Here is a 22719-nt window from a genome sequence, read left to right on the forward strand (position 1 = left end):
TGTATTTGAATGCAATCATTTCTGGAATGTAGCATAGGAAATATTTTGAGAAAATGTTATGATGAAATCAGCTTTAGGCTGGTTATGTGATTTACAGAGACTGTTGTCCAAATATATATGCCAAATTCTCAGTTTGAAATACAGAACTAGATTCACAGAATCACAGAATCACAGAATTACCCGGGTTGGAAGGGACCTCAAGGATCATGTAGTTCCAACCCCCCTGCCTAGCAGGGCCACCAAACATACGCCTTTACTAGATTCCTGTAAGAGTGACATTTTATTTATTTATCTATTTTCCTATGTATTTATGTCATGTAATTCTGAGTTAAGAGAATAATATTTCGCAGTTAAAATTAGAGGTTATGACTGTTGTCCTCTGAATAAATATCTTGAAAATGAAAACTGAAACACTCAAGAGTTCAATTATACAGATACCAGTAAGACTGTTAGGAATTTTGACAAAAGATGCTGACTGTGTTACAATACATTAAATATATATATATATATATATATATATATATATACATATATTACTCAGAAGATAGCTGAGTTCTGTTTGAAGAGCTTAAGATGTTTATCACTTTACAAAATACATTGTCCTCTTCTGAAAAGTCTAGTAGAAAATATTTGACTCTCAAATCAGGTTAGAAAACTCTAAAATTAACCTGCGTGACTTTGCTTATTATCAGAGCTCCTGTCATGAGACTGTGTCTCAGGATTTAACCCAGAACAAGTTAAATTACAGTATCTTCATTTGATCTTTATTATGCTGTAGAAAGTGCAAACCCATTTTCATAAATATGTACAATGTAAGGAAGAAACGAAGCGGGAACTTTTGTTTCCATAAGCCAGTATCTTTCAGTTAATGATTAGGTCTGAAAGTAAAAAATTACCTTATCTTGGATTTCTCTCTTTCTCTAACTGTGAAAGATAAGCTGCAGTAGGAGCTGGATGCCCTGTTCTTCCATGGTTCGACCACCCCCTGCCCTTAAGCTGGTGCCGTCACCTCACCAGGACCATCAGCCACACTGACACCACTTTGATGGATGGCAAAAATGGCATTTATTGTGGTGCAGATAGCACCTTAGATACTTTAATCACTTTGTCTACGCCCCTTGAGAAGATGTTTGAAATACGCACCCGATATACATCACAAGGTAGGGGATGGAGCAGGGAGAGGGCACTGCCACGTCACAACCCGAATCCTCACTAATACCTACAACAGATGTCATAATGGGCTCTGACTTGATCCACCCATACAAGGACCTGTATATAGCAATATCATTCTCAGTACTGTCACATAAGGCCATACTACTAAGACGCATCACCAATTTTTGTTGCCCAGCGTTTCTAAAACAAATTCCTCTCCTCCACTTCTTTTACTTTTTCTCATCTGAGACCAACACATGGATCATCCAACAAAACATACTTTCCTTTTTCCTACCTCAACATCAACAGGTAAAACATAGTATTAGTTTTTTATCATTTCTTACCTCTCTTTCATTATATAGACTTTGACCCACTTGAGAAAACCACAGAAATCACATCACGAAGTAAATCCTTTTGATATCAATATTGTAGATTTATTTTAAAGTAAGATAAAGCTCATGCTAATGCAAAAAGATTTTATTTTTTTTTCCATCTAGAAACTGTTTACTTTTTTACATATCGTCAGTGAAAATCATGTTTTCTTAATGACAACCTTGACTGTTTTTTTTGTTTGTTTGTTTTTGTTTTTCTTTTTGTTTTTTTTTGTTTTTTTTTGTTTGTTTGTTTGTTTGTTTTTCATCATTCCAGAGACCATGGCAGAGACACTGCCATATTACTATTTCAGATGTGCATGGTAAATAGTACACACTGAATACTCAACATAAGAAAAATAATATATTGAAAATAAAGGGATTTATGACTTGGGCCTGACAAAGAATCTATTTTATTAAACTCCAATATTAAAAAGTGTATTTGTTGGTTGATTAATCCCAGTAAGCTATCTGTCTTGAAAGAGTAAATTTTTGCTAAGATCAATGCAATATAACGTACCCTATTGAATGGATTCATAAATTTAAATAGATAGTAAAAATGTCAAGATTAGCTTATTTGTCAAAATCTTATTAAATGTACTTACAATTGCACAGTAAATTCTAAGAAATATTTTAAAACCGAGTAATAGTTTTTTCCCATTTTGTAGGAGACATTGCCTCTAGTGACATTAGATTGATAAGCTACAAGAAAATTTTGGATGTCTTAAAACAATCACACTCCTATTTCAGATACACGTAGTGCTACTGTCCAGGGTTATTTTTCACCTTGATTATCCTGACATTAAATGATTCATCTGTTCTCAGTCTTCAATAAATATATGCAGTTATTTTACATGATGCATCTATAGGGGAAAGAGAACAAAAATCCGCAGTGTTTAGTTTTTTACTAGGATTCTATTAATTTCACAGTGTTTCTCATTCTGGAAAGAAAATGAAACAAAAATAAAAAAGGAAAATAGGAGTTCATTCCTTCAGTTAGATTTCGTATTTTGGGGTTGCAAAGTAAAAGCTATATTGTGTAAAGTTTGAGATCTATCTGATACCTTTTAGCAAACTGTAACTAGAGTCAAATAGAAAAGAAAGCAATACTTCTGTTTTCTCATAAGAACTAGTAAAAATGACTTGCTGTTTAGAGATCATTTTTATGTCTAAAATTAAATACACGTGAAATAGTAAATCAAACATATAACATGATTTTACATTTCTTTTTCTCCTACTTTCATGCAGAAATATATGTATATTAAATGTGTGCATTTACATTACTAAAACATTAATGAGGAGCTAGTGAACAATTTGCATTTTGGTATTGAAACTAAAGATTTTGTTTTATTTTATTTTATTTTATTTTATTTTATTTTATTTTATTTTATTTTATTTTATTTTATTTTATTTTATTTAATTTATTTTATTTTTCCTCTGATGGAAGCTTAGAACTATCAAAGCTCCATTGGCTTATTTACAACATATTCACAGGAGAACCAGAATCCTGTTTGACATTGTAGGGAGCATTTGGTACAATGACTTATGATGATCATATGCACTTATAACCACAGAGTCACTGCACAGAGCAAAGCTATCAATCACCTGTGGTATGATGAAGTGCAGCAGCTATCCTGGAGTACAGAGACTTGTACCTCAATAGAGCACTTGTCTTGGAGTGTATTTCCTTCCAGAGAAGTTGCTACTCCTTTTCTACTGGTGGCAGAATAAAAACAGGGCATAAGATCAAACCATTTAAATTAACTTATATACTTGGTTTACAAGAAAAACAATGTATTTGTGGTTCTGTTTTTCTCATTTGAAATTTACCTAGAAAAATGATCATATGTTCAACTCGTTATCAGGGTATTACTTTGCTTACTGTCTTTAAGGACTAAAAAAAAAAAGAAGTACTTAGTAAGAATACTTTAAATAATAAATAATAAATATTTACTTCTCACTTTAATGATTCTTACTTCAATGAAACACTTATTTAAAATAAATATGACATTGCAGACAATATGGACACTTCTCAGAGCTCCATATTTCAATAGTTGACTCATCAATTACTGATTACTTCTATTTTTATTTTTATTTTTTAAGGAGTTTTAATTAAATAATGTACAAGAATTGGTCAAGAATATTAAATGTTAAAATAAATGTTAAATGGTTTTCTGGACTGATCTCAACACAACACTTAACTGCTTGATTTTTGCTGTTGGTATATAAGAATTTATAAAAAAAGAAATGAAAACCATGCTCTGGTCAGCAACTTCACAAATCGATATATGTTAAATATAAAGCCTCAGGAAGCAGGAAATCAAATGACACCTTTCACACATTAATGTGGATGCTTATTAACGTGCCTATTATTTAGCAAATCAACTCATATTAAATCTCAGTAGGGTAAGACATAAAAGTAGAGTGCTTTTAGGATTCTTCTTTAGTTGTTAAAGTTCACCTGTACCTTAAGAGTGCTTTTTTTCCAGTTTCTATGAAATTTTACAGAAAATGATGGCTTATGGCAGCTTCTTAGTGGTTTAGTGGTTTAGATTCAACAGAATTATTAAATGATGGTAAGCTTGCTTGGACATTGTTTTTTGTTTGTTTGTTTGTTTGTTTGTTTGTTGTTTTTGTTTTTTGTTTTTTTTTGTTTTGGTTTAAATACTGATTTAAACAATATTTTTATTTTTTTTTTAATGAGCTGGCATTTTCATGTAGGCGGATTTATTTACTTTTCATGTGAGCAGAATGCTTACATGAGTCATTTCTGAATCTGAGCAGGACTGCTAGCTGAATAGTCAACAGAGACTTTGCATAAAATATAGCATTTCCCAGATTATCAACAGACAACTGGTGGTTTTAAAAAGAGTTCTTCATGGGGGTCTATAGGACAAAGAACTTTTGATCTCCTATTAGTTGCTACTTTTCCTCACATAAAATAATATCTAACAAAAAGTCCCAATCACATCACTCAATTTTAAATGTAAGACACTGTGGTAAATGCAAAAGCTCCTTCAGACTTCAAGAAGCAGAATTTGAATCAGTAGTAAGTACAACAGTTTCAGTTTTGTTTGGAAAGATTTTGTGATTGGATTAGATTTTATTTTTAGCCTTTCTTTTTAAGAAACTCAGATTAGAATGCAGAAGCGGAGCTACTCTCCTGTTCTTTCTCTCTCTCTCTCTCTTTTTTTTTTCTCTTTTTCCTTTTTTTCTTTTCCCCTTCCCTTCCCTTCCCTTCCCTTCCCTTCCCTTCCCTTCCCTTCCCTTCCCTTCCCTTCCCTTCCCTTCCCTTCCCTTCCCTTCCCTTCCCTTCCCTTCCCTTCCCTTCCCTTCCCTTCCCTTCCCTTCCCTTCCCTTCCCTTCCCTTCCCTTCCCTTCCCTTCCCTTCCCTTCCCTTCCATTTTTTCAATATTAAATGCATTTGGAGAATAATCAAACAATCTAACTATTCAGCTATAAACATATTTATGAAATATAGTCTGGCATTATCTAATCAGTAGTTTAACAGTTTATTATTTTTCTTTTTTTGTAGATGAGGAAAAAAATATCAGCATGTTTCCCACATTGTCTGAATATGCATTATAAAGAGAAAGAAAAAATCTCTTTCTCAAAGCATTTACTACAAAATAAAGACTCCCAAAGTTTTCACAAGAAACATATACATGCTTAGTCCGAGTTGCAAAAATATCAACATGTAAGGTGCAGAAAAAAAATTTGTAAGCTATAGCAATAGCTATAGCTCGATATTTTAAGAAAATGTTGTACATAATTCAGTTGGTCTTACTGTGGTGTGCTAGGCTGATGAATAATGGTACATACAAGCTCTGGTGAGGGGCTGATCCTGACAACAGCATCAATTTATTCACTAATCTGACTCATCAAGCCAAGTTAAAACTTCAGCATTAGTACAGCTGGAAAGCAATTTGTAGTTTAATGCTTGGTCTTAAGAAGAGTTATGATGTCACAGACATCGGTAATCTTGTTAGAAGTTCTGGGCCTCTTCTTTCCAGTCCCAGACTACAACCACTGTGGTGCAGTGTCAGGATGTAAGGACCTGAATTATTTTTTTACCTCTTTGTCTTCAGTAAGCTGTTTTCCCATCCCATTTGAAGTGTGTCAGTGTTATTTCAGATGAGCAGCAAAGGTGGTTTATCTGCATGGGTCTATGGCACAGCCCTGAGGAGTACTTGCTTGCCCCTGAATAAAGCTGCTGGCAGTACAGAGCTGCGGCTCCGCCACCTACCAGACCTCCACCTACTGTGATGAGAAACTTTGTTCTTTTTTTAGCAGAAACAAGGACAAGTGTATTTGAAATCATCTTGTCACAAGTTTAAACAAAGGCTGTCAAACTCCTTTTCTAGGTCATTAGTGGATGGGACCTTGGCAACACTTTGTGCTGGTTCACAGTCGGGATGTCTGCAGAGAGACCCTGAGAAGATTCATGCAGTGGCTTGCAGAGAAGTCTCTGCTGGAACAAGGTAATTTTTACATCTAAGACAGAAGTCAAGGAAGTAAATGCCCTAAGTTTACTACGTGGTAAGTTGAGGGAAAGATCAGGGCATGGTGATAGAACTACACTGATTTTTTTTTGAGAGTTCATGGTGCAGTTTCCAATGAAGAGCATAGTCACACTTTTACCGCATATATCAATCACACTGTCTCAGGGGTGTGGAAATGAGCAAGAAGAATGAATATGTCCAACAATTAGTGCTGCATGAGAAGGAGATGAAGAGGAAAATTTCTTGATTTGCCACCTAAATCATAAAGTTGGATCAATAGAATTGATAGAATACATTCTCAGTGAACTTACTTACAATCCTCATTTGGGTTCTCTTCAGATAGATGTAGTGCAAAACAGAAAAAACAAACAAAAAACAAACAAACAAACAAAAACAAACAAACAAACAAACAAAACCAAAAAAAACAACTTAGTTGTTCATCCTTTGTGGCTAAACCTAATACTACATGTTCAGCACTGACATTTTCTCAAATCGTTTATGTACTTTTTTCTATACATGGCATATAATATTGTCATGGCATACTCCTCTTATTTGCTGATTTTATTATGTTCTTCCATTATCACATTGGTTTGGGAATATAATGAAAGAGAGACAGATACATGTAAGAGCTAACTAAAAAGTGTAAGTGAAGGAGAAGTAGAAGTATTTTCTACCAGTTGCATCATGGATCAAAAAAACTTAGTTCTCATGGTGTCTACGACTTTGAAATTTCACTAGAAGGCTTATAATGATGCCTAGTGACTTGAAATTTTGTTTACTGTTGAAAAGAATTTGGTTTATTGTTCAAGGACAATTAAACAGCTGTTAATTGTTCTTTTCCCAAGAAAAGTTCTTTTCCCATGCAAGTCATAGACATATCAGTAAACTAGACAGGTAAGCTAAGAAATTTAAAGGAAAGGTTCTGCTTCTCTTTGTGCTGTTTTGGTGGGAAATTCATGTGTTTTTTCAGGACTGTCATCAAAGTATTTAGAAGACAAGATCATGAAGAAGAGCTCATGATTTTCACTGATTGAGAAAGACCAAAACCTTTGTATGCATACAGCTCTAAAAATATCATTGTTGCTATGACCAGGTGGTTGTCTAAGGTAAACACAGTTGACTTATTCAGCATTACTGAAGATCCATGATCTCTCACACATCTCTCATTTTATTTCCTTTCTTCACTTCATTATTCCTGCAGAAATTTATTAACAGTGATGGCTGTATGTATTCTTTGATCAGCAGAACTCATTCTGAGAAATTTATGTGCTTTGTAATTTTAGCAGACTACATGGCTTCACTAAGGGCTAGGCAGGGGGGTTGGAACTACATAATCCTTGAGGTCCCTTCCAACCCGGGTCATTCTGTGATTCTGTGATTCTGTGAAATTCTGCTTGATCAACCTAGTATAATTCTGTGATGATGTAGATGGGTAAGGGAGGAGCCACTGATGTAATCTATCTGGACTTCAGTAAGGCCTTTTACACATTGCCCCCTGTTCTTTTCTCCAAATTGGAAAGGATTTGAGGAGTAGCCTGTTCACTGGATGAAGAAATGGCTGCAAGATTGAATTCAGAAGTGACAGTCTATGTCTCCATGTCTGCATGGAGATCAGTGATAAGTTTTTGTTCCACATGGGTCAGTGCTGGGATTGATAGTCTTTACTGTCGTCATCAGTGACTCTGACAGTGGGGTCAAGTGCATCCTCAGAAAATTTGCTGATGACACCAAGCTGTGGGGTGCAGTCAACGCATACAAGCAATGGAATGCCACCCAGAGGGACCCAGACAGGCTTGAGCAATAAGCCCAGGAGAACATCACAAAGTTCAGTAAATCCAAGTGCAAGCTCTTCCAACTGGATTGAGGCAACCTCCATTACCAATACAAGCTGGGGAATTAAATGATTGAGAACAGCCTTCCAAAAAGGATCTAGGGTTACTGGTAGGTGGGAAACTGGGCAGGAGCCAGCAATGTGCCCTTGCAGCCCAGAAAGCCAACTCCACCCTGGGCTGCATCAATAGAAGTGTTTTCAGCAAGCTGACTGAGGTGATCCTCTACTCTGTGCTGGTGAGGCCTCACCTGGAGTCTTGCATCCAGATGTGGAGTTCTCAGTACAGAAGACACATAGACCTGTTGGACTGCATCCAGAGGAGGAGTGCAAAAGTGATCCAAGAGACATGGAACACTTCTCCTGTGGGGACGGGCTGATTGAACTGGGGCTTTTCAGCCTGGAGAAGCGAAGTCTCTGAGGTGATCAGATAGTGGCCTTTCAATATCTAAAAGAAAGGAAAGCAAGGCACAGACTCATTTAATAGGATCTGTGGTGATAGGACAAGGAGAAATGGTTTCAAGCTTAAGGGGATTAGATTTAGGTTGGATACTAGGAAAAAAATCCTAAAAATTTCCTCTTGGAAATGTCTCGGTGACATTTAGCAATCTTCAAAAATAAATTTTTGTCTTATCTGGGAGCCTCCAGCCTTCATTACTTGGTGCTCTTGGCTTGTTCAGAAGTACCATAAACTCAGTTTATGCTTAAAACACCCATAGTGCTAGGTTTGTTAGAACATGGAGACCAATTCTGTACTCATGAAAATCATTTTGATCAGGTTTGGCCCAGTTTTCTGTCGGTTTATATGGTTCATGTAGCTTAGAATTCATTTGTTCAAGAAAAAATATCAGGAGAGGGAGCAAAATAATTCCTAGCTCTCCTTTGGAAGGGAATGAGGACAATTGAAACCCACAACAATTAGCTGTTTTTTCTTTTTTAATTTCTTTTTTCCACATGTATTAGCTGCTCTAATGGAAGACGTTATTGATATCAACAAACTTTTATTACATAAGTAACCAGGCTGAATTTTTTTAACCTTGTGAAGAAAATGAACAATAATCAATTAACAATCATAGCTATTTCATTTCTGGATGGCAGTGCTTAAAACTCACAGAGTTCTCCTAATTTCAAACACCTGCATGGATTTGTTTCTATTCTTTAGCAACACAAAAAATGACAAGAAGAAAAGTGTAAACCAAATACTTGTCTTTCTGGAATTTGATCACTTGGTCATCAACTCACAATGTCAAACTGTAAGGTTTTACTCTTATTCTGCCATTAACAACATTACTAGAATAGATCACAATAACAGAAATATGTTTTAGGCAGCTGGCATATATATATCTTTTTAGCTTGCAAATAATAATTGTTCTTTCTTTGCATCATGTAGATGACTACTAACCCAAAGCTTGTGAAACTGCACTGAATTACCCCTTGGCAAGGTTACTTGGTCATGCTGGGAATAACACAAACATATTTTCTATGAGCAGTCATTTCTGATGAAGTTTGTTTTGTCAAGTAATAACAAAATCTGTGGGAGAGAAATGTTTTGAATTCCAGTCCCAGAGGTGAATACCTCAAATATTATTGTATAGTTTTGAACTGCTGGAGGGATTATTATAAGTCTGTACATCATTAATAATTCAATTAGAATTATTTATTTTTGCCACTGGTCTTTTCCTGTATTTTTAAAATGCCTTGAACTATTTATAGGTGCAAATGGTCAGATACACTTAAAAAAGAAAGTTAAGACAAACAGGAGTTTTTTTTTTCCTCTGGGTATATGTGTAAAATACACTGATTAGTTTTGCCATGTTTATATTGAACTAATTTATATTGTACATTAGAATGGCTTGATCATGAGTCAAGATCTTTATCTACCAAAACTAGCCAGTGCATGCAAGCATTACTAGAAACATTAACATCATCAGTCTACCTACTGTATGAAATGAATACGAAAATGAAAGATAAAGCTGTCTCTAGAAAACACGACAGATTACATAAAGCCATGACATTTTGAAACCAGATGAAATCCAGACAGATATGGAATAATAATAATGAATAATCCCATTAACTTTTAAGCACTCTCAATGTCATGGTTTTGTGGTGTTGCTGTCAATATTCTACATCATAACATCATGTGCAGTATGGACCATTGGAAGGTTCATGAAGTTCCAACCCCCCTGCCTTGAACACCTCAGTGCCCTGTGTGAGCACTCAATAACAAAATGTATCAGCAAGAAAAAGAAAAAAAAAAAATAAATCATTTTCTAAAAGATTGTTTTTTAAATATGACAGATGGTCTTGAAAAGGAACCTGTAGTCAGCAAATTTGAGTTTGTGTAGTATATCATAAACAAGAAAACCATTTTAGTGGTGCCAAGCATTTGAAGAGAGAGAGAAAAATGTAATTTTCATTGAGAAAAAATGATTCTTCATTGCCCCAGTTTTGTCAAGTGGATTTTCTCACAATGCCAAAGAGATTTTTTTTATTATTATTATTTTTCATTTGATATGTGGCTAGATTTGAGACTCAATGCTGACAAAGATTTTAGTGTTATTTAATAAGGGGTCAGAAATCCCCACAGTTAAATGTATGTTATTTAAAAAGTTACACATAGGGGAAATAAATGTTGTTAGAATACTGTATATTCCTGGTTTTAGATCAGTCTGAGATTAACACAATCAGAGATGTATGGTGATATTCCTAAATCTCTCTTAGGTATCTGATTTCAACTATAGTTTGACTGGAAGTATATCCAATGGATTTATTCTTGTTAAAACTACTCTGCAGCAGTACTAAAAAAATAGTTAGGATATTTTTCTGAAAGATTTTAGCATATCTCCTTCTCTGCAAGAGTTGAGGTTCCCTTTCCAAGGTAACATATACTTCACAAAGTTCATTTTCTTCATGTATGTCATTGCTTTATCACAGCATCCCATGCCTGTAAAATGCCTTAAAGACAACTAAAATTGTTAATATTTAATGAATTTAAGGTGGACTTAAAACATTTTTAAAGTGCATCTATTTTTGTTCAGGGCACGTACAAAATTGGATAGATCAGGAAACTGCTTATAAATGCATACACAGTTGAAAATTTTTTGCAGTTGTTCTTCTGTCTTCTTTATGGTGGATCCTACCATCCCCATGTACTCTTTCAACATCTCACCAAGTGCTATCTCCATTTAATGGGTTCAATATAACTAAAATGGCACCAGGATAGAATGATGATGAACATATTGCCCTGACAATAATCACATAGAAAAGTAAAGTAATAATGGATGTTGTATGGTGTTGTTCTGAAGACTATTGCTGTGTGGCTTACCAAAAACTGTGTTCTCTGCTTTGCTTTCTTTTATGGAGCTGCTGCTGCTGCTAACATGCTATCAAAGTTTGAAAGCAAATCACTGTAATGGAATCAATACTTAACTTTCTTCTTAATTCTTCAGTGCTCTTTAGAAGAATTCCCATGACCAGTAAAAATAATGGAGAAGTCTCACAAGGTCTTACCATCTCTACCCTTTGATGGATCCCATCAGGCCCCATAGAGCTTTATATGCATTCTGGTGGAGCAGTAAATCCCACGAGTTCAGGATTGTCAAGAAGTTTATTGTAACCACGGCAATGGTCCTCCACCTCCTGGTGTCCCAGAGCCCATCACCAGTGTTGAAGACAGAAGCAAAGGAGGCATTAAACATCTCTCTTTTGTCTATGACCATGTTTGTACGGTGACATATCAAGTAATGAACCAATAGTCATGTTGGTCCTCCCTTTGTTTACATATTACAAATGTATTTAAAAAGTCTTTTTTATTATCCCCCACAGTTTTGGCCAGCTTCAACTTTAACTGAGCTTGGGCAGCACAAATTTTCAAATTACAAACTTACAAACAGCTTTCCTGTAACTCTGCTGTGTTGTCTGACCTTGTTTCCAGGAGCCAAACACTTTATTTTTCCATCTAATCTCTAGAAAAAGATTCCAGTTCAATCAAGCTGCCTATTGCACTGCCTGCACCATTTTAGAGTTGCCTCTTCCTGTGTTCATCACATTCACTGCCTATTGCTATCAGACTAAGGCAATGAGAACTAAAAGTAGACTTAAACCACCATCTCACCATCCACAGCAAGAAACTTACTATTACCAGGTTATCATTACATTTCATGCAGGTTATCTACTCTACTATTATTTTTTCTAATAACAGATATAACAATAAAGGCTCAGAAATTATCATAATTTCTATCCTAAACTGTAATTGATAAAGAGTTTCTCCTTTGGGCTCTCAAACAGCCATCACACTATATTATATTTAATAGGGAGAGAGAAAAATAGTGGAGAATATTTGTGTTTCTTCCCCAATTATACAAGTAAAGAAAATTAGCTTTATTTATAGTAAATAAGAGATCTTGTAAAACAGTACGTACAAAATAATATTACCTTGCAGCCCTGTGGGCATAATTTAGACTGATGTCATATCTTGTGTTTTCACCCTGCTTAAATTTCTAACTGCTAGTATGGATTTTCTTTCCAGAGCTTGGCTTGAATATAAAGTATTCCTACTAAATATAGATAGATAGATAGATAGATAGATAGATAGATAGATAGATAGATAGATAGATAGATAGATGATAGATAGATAGATAGATAGATAGATAGATAGATAGATAGATGATAGATGTGAAATCATAATCTCTGCTAAGTCATAGATAATATCTCTGATATGTGTTCTGCAGAGATTTGCTAGTATGAACCCTAAATCAAGAGAACTCGAATAGTGATAAAAAAAAAGCACAGCCTGACATGCGCTGCTTACTGAAATCTTCTCTCTCATAGGATATGCTACCACATCTAACATTATGAATTCAGAACAGATTACAAACACTGAACATAGAGTTGAAAATAAACCTAAAAGGACTCATCTATTTCTGGTGCTTCCATGCTTTTTGGGTGTGTATGACTTGGGTCTTTGAATCACTGCAACAGAGATGTTTAGTGGTTTGCCATTAACACTCTCCAGTAGGAGTAGTACTTGGGGTTTGGGATGCTTTCTTACAAACTTGCTGCAGGAGTTCATGCAATTAATTTAGCTCTGTCTTCCCAAAATCTTTGCTGGGGTTTGTGTTTCCCCCACTTAGTACAAGACTGAATGCAAGGCTGACAAATGCTGCATAAGATTCTGCATATAACAACAATGAAAAAATACTGTTGGTACTCCCTATTTCAATTTCTATGTCCTTCCTAGTGTTTAGAATAAACACACTCTTGAATGTGGATTTGGGGTACTTCATAGCAAAAAACTTTGCCTGCAGTATTCTTAATGTTTTCATGTAGGATTTTCAAAACGATAGAAGCAATATAACTAGCAGAGTGTCCTGGTTTCAGCCGAGACAATGCTGACAGAACTCTGATGTTTTGTTTGTTGTTGAGTGATGGGAGCACACTCGTGGCAATCCAGGAATGGAGAAAAGCTGGTACCAACACAGTGTTGCAGCTGAGGTTGTGGTGGATTAAAGATATTTTACCTGAATTCCTCAAGAGGTTATTCCATATATGTGACATCAAGTTGAAAACTATGATTCAAAGAATGGTCAACCAGGGACGGACCACAGCTCAGTGACTGGCTGGTAGTTGCTCACTGAGCACTGTATTGTTCGCTGGGCATTGGTCAGCAGGTGGAAATGAGTTGTGTTGTGGATAGGTATAGATAAATAAAGATACAGTTATCATCACTTTTTTTTTTTTTTTCTCCTTCCCTCCTCCCCCCACCTGTCCTCCATTTCTTTTTCTTTTTTGCCTTAGTATATAATATTATCTCTGCATACAGCTTCTGTTTTATTTTGAATTCTCATCCCATCGTGAGTCAGTGAGGGGGGTAGTAGTGAACAAACTGATGTTTGTAGCTTCTTGCCAGGTTAAACCACAGGGAGGAAAATCTTTGTGCTTTTCTCTCTCAGAAGGAACTGATTTTAAGCTGCTTGTCAATTTTTGTCCCTTTTTCATCAGTTTACTTGCTAATAGGATATAATTTATTTTTGATATATAAAATGTTACAAGGAAAAGATTCAAATTGCATTTGTCTATAATGTGATAATGAGCAATATCTGGATGACATCAATACAGCTTCCATCTCTGGACTATTAATTTTCAAAGATGTGATATTTAAAATATGCTCTCCCTCTCTCTTTCTTTCTTTTCTTTTTTTTTTTTTTTTTTGGTTTCTATGGAGTAAATAGTGAAATTAACATATAGAATAGGTGTGTGTCTAAGAATAATATGATACCTGTCAGGGACAGCTAGTTCTGTGATGGCTACAGAAAGGCAAAGTTGTTGTCTTGGAAAAGGCAGCCCCTGACTGTTGAAGTGAATGGCATGCTGGATGTATGTTGCTTGCTCCAACTGTAGCGCCCCTTATTTATTTTTATGGACACAACAACAAACCAAAGAGCACAATAGTCCTACTGTATAGAGCAAATTTTGTTTTATTCACTGCTTGGCTATTAGACTCTGAAAATATTGGAGGCTTGACAATATAATTCCCATCTAGGCTGTAACGAGGATCTGGGGAATTATAGGCCCCTCAGCCTGGGTTTGTGAAAGGCAGGTTGTGCTTGACCAATCTCATTTCCTTCTATGACTGGCTGATCAGACAGGTACACAAGGAAAGGTGGTTGATGTAGTCTACCTAATCTTCAGGAAAGACTTCAACATGTCTCTCACAATATTCCCCTGGGGAAACTGGCTGCCTGTGGCCTACCCTCTTTTGGGTAAGGAACTGGCTAGAGGGCCATGCCCAATGGGTAGTGGTTAATGGAGTTAAGTCCAGCTGGTGATCCATTCCAAGTGGTGTCCTCCTGCAGGAGAAAGCTGTTCTGCAGTGTTTTCAGGCATAGACTGTAAAGCAAAGCAAATCTTTTATTAATATTCCATATGGACAAATGCTAACGAACAGTCCCACCTTTCTATTTATATGTTACTGCTATACTTAATGTGCTTGTGGAAGCCCAGTAAAGTCTGGTGAAACACACTGGAGATGTAAGAAGTCACTGACAGAAAGGAACTCTTCATGTTGAAGTCTAGTTCCTCCCTTGAAAAATGGAAGCACCAAATTTTGTCAAAAAAAGGCTTGCCAGAACTTTGTATTGGGAGATAAATTTACATTTTTGCTACCATATGTCTAGAAGTAATTAACTATTTTAGTCATTCTATATTTTATTTTTAATGATATCTCAGACAGATGCTGAATCTGAAAGCAGCCAAATAGTTTGAATTACATTGAACTGAAATAAATGAATATTGATACTTAGAGCTTAAAATGACTCCTGGTATCAGAGAGAAAGGAAGCCATTTCTATTACAGAAGAGATGAAGGTATATTAGGGGAAGAATAAACAAAAAAGTCTACTACCTTATCATATAGTAGCAGCTATATATACAACTGTCTATAGGACATATTAATGAAGATTCCAAATAGCATAGTAAAGTCTGTTTGGAGTCTCATCTAAAGAATAAAAAAAAATCAGAAGTATTTGATTATGTGGTTCACAGTCTTCCCTGAAATCAAATTAAAATGTAATGTAAAGATTTTGAAAGCAAATATCCAGTGTTGTTTTATAAAGAGTTTCATTTGCGCATTTTCACAGACTTTTCACAATTAAGTAACTGTGTTTATTGATAGAAAACCATATCCAATTTGCATTTGGAATTTTATGTGAATTTTAAAATATGTGCACAAGAACTATTTATTTATGATTTTTTTTATTTTTTATTTATTTATTTATTTATTTGGTCTCATTTGAGATTTGAGTTAAGCAACTTAAGTCTGAAACTGTAATATATTGCCACACTGTGGCAAAAAATAAATTCTTCCCAAATCTGGGGGGAAAAATAATCATAGAATCACAAGATTGGAAAGGAACTACAAGGTCATCTAGTCCAACTGTCCTCCCATTACCATTGCTACCACAAGTTACTAAATCACATCTTGTAGCTCCTCATTCATATGCCTCTTGAACACTGCCAGGGACAGTGACTCCACCACCTCCCTGGGTAGCCATTCCAGTGCCTGACCACTCTCTGAGCGAAAAGGTTTTGCCTCATGTCTAACATAAAAATTCTTTGGTGAAACTTGTTTTTTGTTAGGTAATGATTGTTTCCTGAGAGTAGAGGCCAAACCCTGGACAGACTGGATAGCTGGGATGAAGCCAATAGGACAAGATTCAACAAGAGCAAATGCCGGGTCCTACACTATGGCCACAACTACCCCAGGCAGCACTCCAGGCTCGATGCAGAGTGGCTGGAAGACAGTGTAGAGGAAATGGACCTGGGGTTATTGATTGATGCTCAGCTGAACATGAGCCAGCAGTGTGCCCAGGTGGCCAAGAAGGCCAATGGCATCCTGACTTGCATCAGAAACAGTGCTGCCAGAAGGAACAGGGGAGTGATTGTCTTCCTGTACTTAGCTCTGGTGAGGCCTCACTTCAAGTACTGTGTCCAGTTTTGGGCCCCTCACTGCAAGAAAGATATTGAGGCCCTGGAGCGTGTTCAAAGAAGAGCAACAAAGCTAGCGAGGGGTCTGGAGAATAGGCTTTATGAGGAGCTGGGATTGTTCAGTCTGGAGAAGAGGAGGCTCAGGAGAGACCTTGTTGCTTTCTATAACTACCTGAAGTGAGGTTGTAGTGAGGTGGGGGTCGGCCTCTTCTCTCTTGCAAATGGAGATAGGACTAGAAGGAATGTCTTCAAGCTGTGCCAGAGGAGGCTCGAGCTGGACATTAGGAAACACTACTTCGAAAGAGTTGTCAGGCAGTGGAATGGGCTGCCAAGGGAGGTGGTGGAGTCATCAACAGTGGAGGTGTTTAAGGAAAGGTTTGGATGTTGTTTTGAGGGACACGGTTTAGTAAGAACTATTGGTGATTGGTGGATGGTTGGACTGGATGATCTTGCAGGATTTTTCCAACCTTGGTGATTATGTGATTCTGTGTTCAAGAAATATGTAGACATGGCACTGAAGGACATGTGTGAGTGGATGGATTTGTTGGACTAGATGATACTAGAGGTCTTTCCCAACCTTAATGATTCAATGATTCTATGATTCCTCATCACAACCTCCCTTCAGAAAGTTGTAGACTTCAATGAGGTCTCCCCTGATCCTCCTCTTCTCCAAGCTAAACAATCCCAGCTCCCTCAGCTGCTCCTCAAAAGACTTGTACTCCAGACCCTTCACCAGTTTTGTTACCACTCTTTGAACATGTTCCAGGGCCTTAATGTCTTTCCTGTAGTGAGGGACCCAAAACTGAACTCAGTACTCAAGGTTCATCCTCACCATTGCTGAGTACTGGGGGATGAATCCTGCTTCCTGCTCCTACTAGCCGCACTATTTCTTATACAGGCCAGGATGCCTGCAAAAATAATCATGAGTATAAGCAAACCTAATCAACAATGAAACAAACAAAAACCAGAGCGTAAGTACAGAGGAAAGGAGCAAAATCCACACAAAATAATCACTTGACATTGTTATATTTTTATTACAAAATCAATGCTTAAAATCTTCATTTTAAGTTGTATATTTCTATCATTGAAGAACTATGTTAGCAGCATATGGAATATTTACCTAGAGAAAACAATGGTGAAGGAGGATCAAAAGTCTTGAATTTCAGCAGCAACATTCTTCAGAAAACTGTAGGGACAGTATTCTGCACTGACACATCCGTTATAACTTCAGATATATCATTTACACATTATTCACTCAGTCTGTGGAAAATAAAACTACAACAACAACAATAAAACAACAACAAAAACAAACAAACAAAACAAAAAAAAAAAACACCAAAGAAAACAATGAAACAAAAACACCACTAGTTATCAAAAAGATTTTCACAAAATTCATACATTGACTCTGTTAAGGAAAACAATAATTATTTCATCTTCCACAGTCTTTCCAGTCTTTCAGCAGAACTTTTTTCTGGTGATATAACTTATTCTGTCAATTTTTAATACGTAGCTTCACTATTCTTTTTTTCTTTCTTTTCTATTTTTCTTTGCCATCACTTCTTTTTCTCTTGTTCTTTCCTACAGATTTCTTTTTATTAACATTTGACTGGTTGCAGTGCTCCCGTTCCCCTGATTTTCTGTTACTTTCTTTGACCATAACCTGAATATAAAGAGTTCAGCAGCACAGAGAACCTATCTGTGCCAAAAATACATACAGGGCAGGAACAAGGCAGAGATTTTGCTTTTTAGTGCACACAGAAATGTTCTTACTGCTTCACTAAACCCAGCGACTTTTCATATTTTCTGTATGCATTTCATTTTCCTGAAATCTAAAGACTTAAATTTTTTTTGCTTGAGTGGCTATGTTTAATTTCTAACTCAGAAAATAGCCACAGGTATGGTCAGAAATGAAGTCCAGTGAAAAAATATGTTCTGCTTTAGCTCCATCGCAGCCATAAAGAAGTTGGTACCTGGTGTTCTGACTTACATTCTGACCTGTTCTGTGAGATCATGTGAATGCACTCTTCTATATTGACTTCTTTATTAACTATGATGTTACAGTGCAGAATACTGATAACCAAAAATCATAAAACCATGACAACAGGAAACGGCCTCAGGGTTGTTTAGTTTTTCTCTCTTTGCTGCCAGCAATCAGTTCAGTCTGAAAAACAAACAAGCAAACAAAAAATGAACCCAAACTGAACTGTTTTGTCTCTGTCACAGCCCATCCAGACAGAATTCAGATACAGAGTCTCACATAATTCTTTTATACAATAGGAGGAAAGATTATTTCCTGACTCTTAGATAAATAATATCTCAAATTTTATTTCCAGGTTGGTCTTGCTTTTTATTTCCAGGTTGTTATTGTCAGGACCTGCTTCCTGCTAGGCCATATGCCTTCAGCACTGAAGAGCTATGTGGGTGAAGGGAGAAGCAGATGAATGTTTTTTTGTTTGTGGAACTAATATGACAACTGGGAAGGGGAAAACACTGTGTACATGCTTTGATGCATTCAATATGCAGATCCTATTTTAGTAGTGTGCTCATTGTAGATCTTACAGACATGCTATGATGCAAGACTGCAGTCCTTACAAATCTGTAATTCCCAAGGAAATCAAAGGCTAGAATGAATGTGAAGATCAAGCATGTGGCACTGAGTATTATTCAGATGGAGACAAATTAGCAGATTCATTTGGATAAAACAAATGAGAAACTGATGGAGTCTGAATATTGAGAAAAATGAAACAATAGAAGTCTGATTTCTTTAAAATATTTGCATTGTTTGGTGTAGGAAAACAAACCACAGGGCAGCTTTTATAAACCTTCTCCCTTTGTCAAGTTGTGAATGTAAAGTGGAAACACAGATAGGGAATTTTCCTCTGAAATACTGAGTTAGTTAGCAAAGATACTGGAAGAAAAGTTTTTTGTTTTTTCTTCAAGTAATGTTTTTTCAAGGTGGTTAGTGAGAGGCATAAACAAGAGTTTAAAACTCATTGATAAATAAATCCTTTCAGAGGAAAAATTAAATAAATACTTCCCAATGAATTTGGATATCCAGCTGTGGGAAACTGAATATAGTAAAATGAAAGTGAAGTTAAGTTTCTAATCTAATACATAATAATATATAATAATACATTGTGTTTTCTTTGTGGTCAGTGAATTTAAGTGATGACTATGGCTAACTCTTATATGCTTGGATATTCACTCTCTTTGTTTTCATCTTTGTTGTTGTTGCTGTTTTGTTTTGTTTTTTTTGTTTGTTTGTTTTTGTTTGGTTGGTTGGTTTTGGTTTTTTTTTAACAAGCTATTAGATCTGCACAATCATAAAGGAGTCACAAAGAGGTGTGATGCTTCAAACACACACTTTAAGCTATTCCTTTCTATAATAATGATTTTCACAATGTTTGGTGGCATTTACTGTGATGATAAAATAGTATCCTCAAACATATAGGATTCATGCCTTTCTCCTTAGTGCAGAGATAAATGAACTGAATAAAATCCTTTATAGACTGCAGGACCTTCATGACATAAGTTGCTTGTTTAGTTTTAATTTTTCTTAGTGCCTAGAAGAATGGAACCCTATGATTTCTTTGCACAGAACTACAATAGATATGTATGGGATCTCTTTTAATCTTCAAAGTACATCCTGTTCTTCATATTGCTTGGCTCTCGGAGCAATTATAGATTAATGTTAAGGTATCCATTATAATTCAAGGAAAAGTGAGAACTAGCAGAAGCGTTGCCCTTTTCTTACATACTTTCCTGAAGGTCATAGGTCAAACGAATTGTCTGTACTTCTTCACATGCTCTGAATCATACTGGAATGGCAAGCAGAATTTCTGAATTATTAGAAACTCTGTTCTCATTGTCCATACTGTATTTAATGATTAATTTTCCATTAACACACACATGATAAGACTAACAATCACTCTCACATTTCAAATGACCCTAGGTTTGAATATATTCAAATCAGGAATTTTGACCTGTGAGTAATATAGGTAGAAATCATCTGTATATTTCTAAAGGTTTCTGATTTCAGATTTCTAGGACTGCAGCCATAAATCTTCAAAATAATTGTTCTCTTTTTCCTACTCTCTACAATCTAGAATGACTTCTGTAAATAAATTCAGAATTTAGTTTCTTATCTGATCCCTTATATCAAAGCCTCTAAATGTGACTCCAGAATGGAAAACATAAATTTATTGTCTATTGTTTGAGGCACACATCTCATCTTCAGCTAATCATGTATTTCTGTTGCACATTTTCAGTTTGTTGTGCAAATATAATCCAGGACATGAATCATCCCCAAATTTAAGATCAGTAGAGAAATAACAAAAGTAATCTACATGAAAATGTTCCAAACTCTTAAGAAACAGAAAAGTCAGTTTTATTTACAGTATTGATAAAGACAAGAGTACCAAGATAGTATTTTTTATAGTACCTAATATTCACTTTTTCCCAAAGGAACACAGAAAGAAAAACCCTCATTTAGCTGCTGCAGCTGGAAATCTCTGCTTTCATGTGCACTCTTGACTTTTAAATTAAATTCATCCAAAGTGGTGGAATAGACATGTGTTTTTGGTTTTTTTTTTGTTTGTTTGGTTGTTGGTTTTTTTGGGTTTTGGTTTTTTTTTTTTTTTCAGTGATAAAGTTTAAAGTGTCTGACATGAAAAGGTATAGAAACTTAATGAAAAAATAGAGAAGATCCAGAATATCATAAGTGGGGATTATTCAGAATCTACTTGTTTTATAGAGCACAGGAGGCTGGCTCTTCCACACCTCAACTGCAATTGTCTGACCAGAAAAGATCCTCAATATTGTAGGGATCATGTCTATTTACACTGAGCTTGGTAGCCTGCTCATCCTAACCCTTATAGATGCCATAGTCTTTATCTGCCACAAAACACTCTTTCAACATAGTCACCACAATTAGCCAGGCATTTTCACCAGCAACATTCAAGTGAAGGCATGCTCTACCAGTGAAAATCTGCACCAGAAATCTGCTGTCACTGTCACCAATGCTGAAACATACCACTTACTTCTACACCATGCTCACATCCACTGTTTGGTCTCCATAAACATTTTCAAGTGTCAATGAATGTCAGTGGGTGCCATTTTTTCTGTATGGAGGAATTCGTTTCCACACTTTTGCTTTATTATGTCAGACACAGAATTGCACTTTTTGTCAGTCTGCCCCTCTGCTGCCATCTGTCACATGGGAACAAAACATAGCAGAATACTGGTGGAGTTTCAAACTTTACTACCACATCTCCACCATCCACCTTTGATATCATGGGCCAATGTCATAAAATAGGCACTGCTTCTGGAGCATCCCCTCATGTATTAATATATGTGGTTTTGAAGTACAGTTGCACAGATTCAAGACATTCAGATGTGTTTTTTTGGAGGGGTATGATGAGAAAAGTGAAGAGCTGAGTGGGATTAAACTGGTTTCAGGATAAAAATTAAGGTGATTACCCTAATAACATTGGTGTTTGGCTTTTTAAAAATTGTTTCTCCTAAAACATAGATACAGTTTATACTACAGTTCATATTAACATATCATGGTCAAGAATTTTAGGCATTCAAATCGATAAGTTATTATAGCTCTAAAAACTGTAAGGCTGTCAGCAATACTCAGTCTCTTGGCAAGAGCTCTGTAAAAATGTGTCCATATGTACACCTTACATAAAAATCAAGCAAATGGAAAATCTTTATTGGCATTGATATACAATAAAAGTTAAAAAAATAAAAATAAAAAAAAAAATTGTGTCAAATGCAAATGCTACTCTTGTTTCTTCTAAAGAATAGAGTACATTTAGTTCTCCCAAGAAGATAGATGTCATCAATACTTTTTAACTTCAGTAGAATGAATTGTTTAAATGTTGTGCCAAGACACATCTGGCAGACTCATGGACTACAAAGTAAGTATTTTATGCACAAGTACATATATGCATACAATAAGTGCCTGACTGTTTTGATAACATCCTATACATACACACAACAAATGCATTTGCTTTTGTGTCCTATAGCATGAACAGACTTAAGAAGGCAGATGATTTCTGCATTTCCACACTGTGGAAAAGAAGCTCAGAACCAAAAGAGAACTAAGAGGAATCTTTGTTTCCAACTCAGAGAACAACTCTGGTATGTGAACAGACAGTAAAACCAGTCTGCACCATCAAACACAAAGGAAGAAAATGCTATACTATGGACATTTACTGGAAAATAATCTTGCATATTTGTTTAGGACTGTGTGTTGAACAGCCTTAAAATTACAATGCAAGGAAAAAAGAGTCGTTTTCAGATGCTTGCATGACTCTATGTCAAAATTTTTAATTCTGTTTGGGTTTCATTTATTCTGTTTGTGTTTTACAAAGAGG

General features: G+C 35.8%; 1 long non-coding RNA gene across 2 annotated transcripts; it reads left to right on the plus strand.

Moving 5' to 3' along the window:
- Positions 1 to 1264: 1264 nt before the first annotated feature.
- Positions 1265 to 22719, plus strand: LOC146761809 (uncharacterized). 2 transcript variants are annotated; one of them, XR_014943705.1, is made up of 3 exons: positions 1265 to 1461; positions 5888 to 6004; positions 22369 to 22719. It is a non-coding gene; the product is annotated as an uncharacterized LOC146761809 (long non-coding RNA). The 2 variants fall into 2 exon arrangements; XR_014943704.1 differs by lacking the exon at positions 22369 to 22719 and adding an exon at positions 6996 to 7117.

This window comes from Coturnix japonica, chromosome 2 (assembly GCF_054131305.1).
Source record: "Coturnix japonica strain WE chromosome 2, WE-NBRP24, whole genome shotgun sequence".
Classification (NCBI taxonomy): Eukaryota; Metazoa; Chordata; class Aves; order Galliformes; family Phasianidae; genus Coturnix; species Coturnix japonica.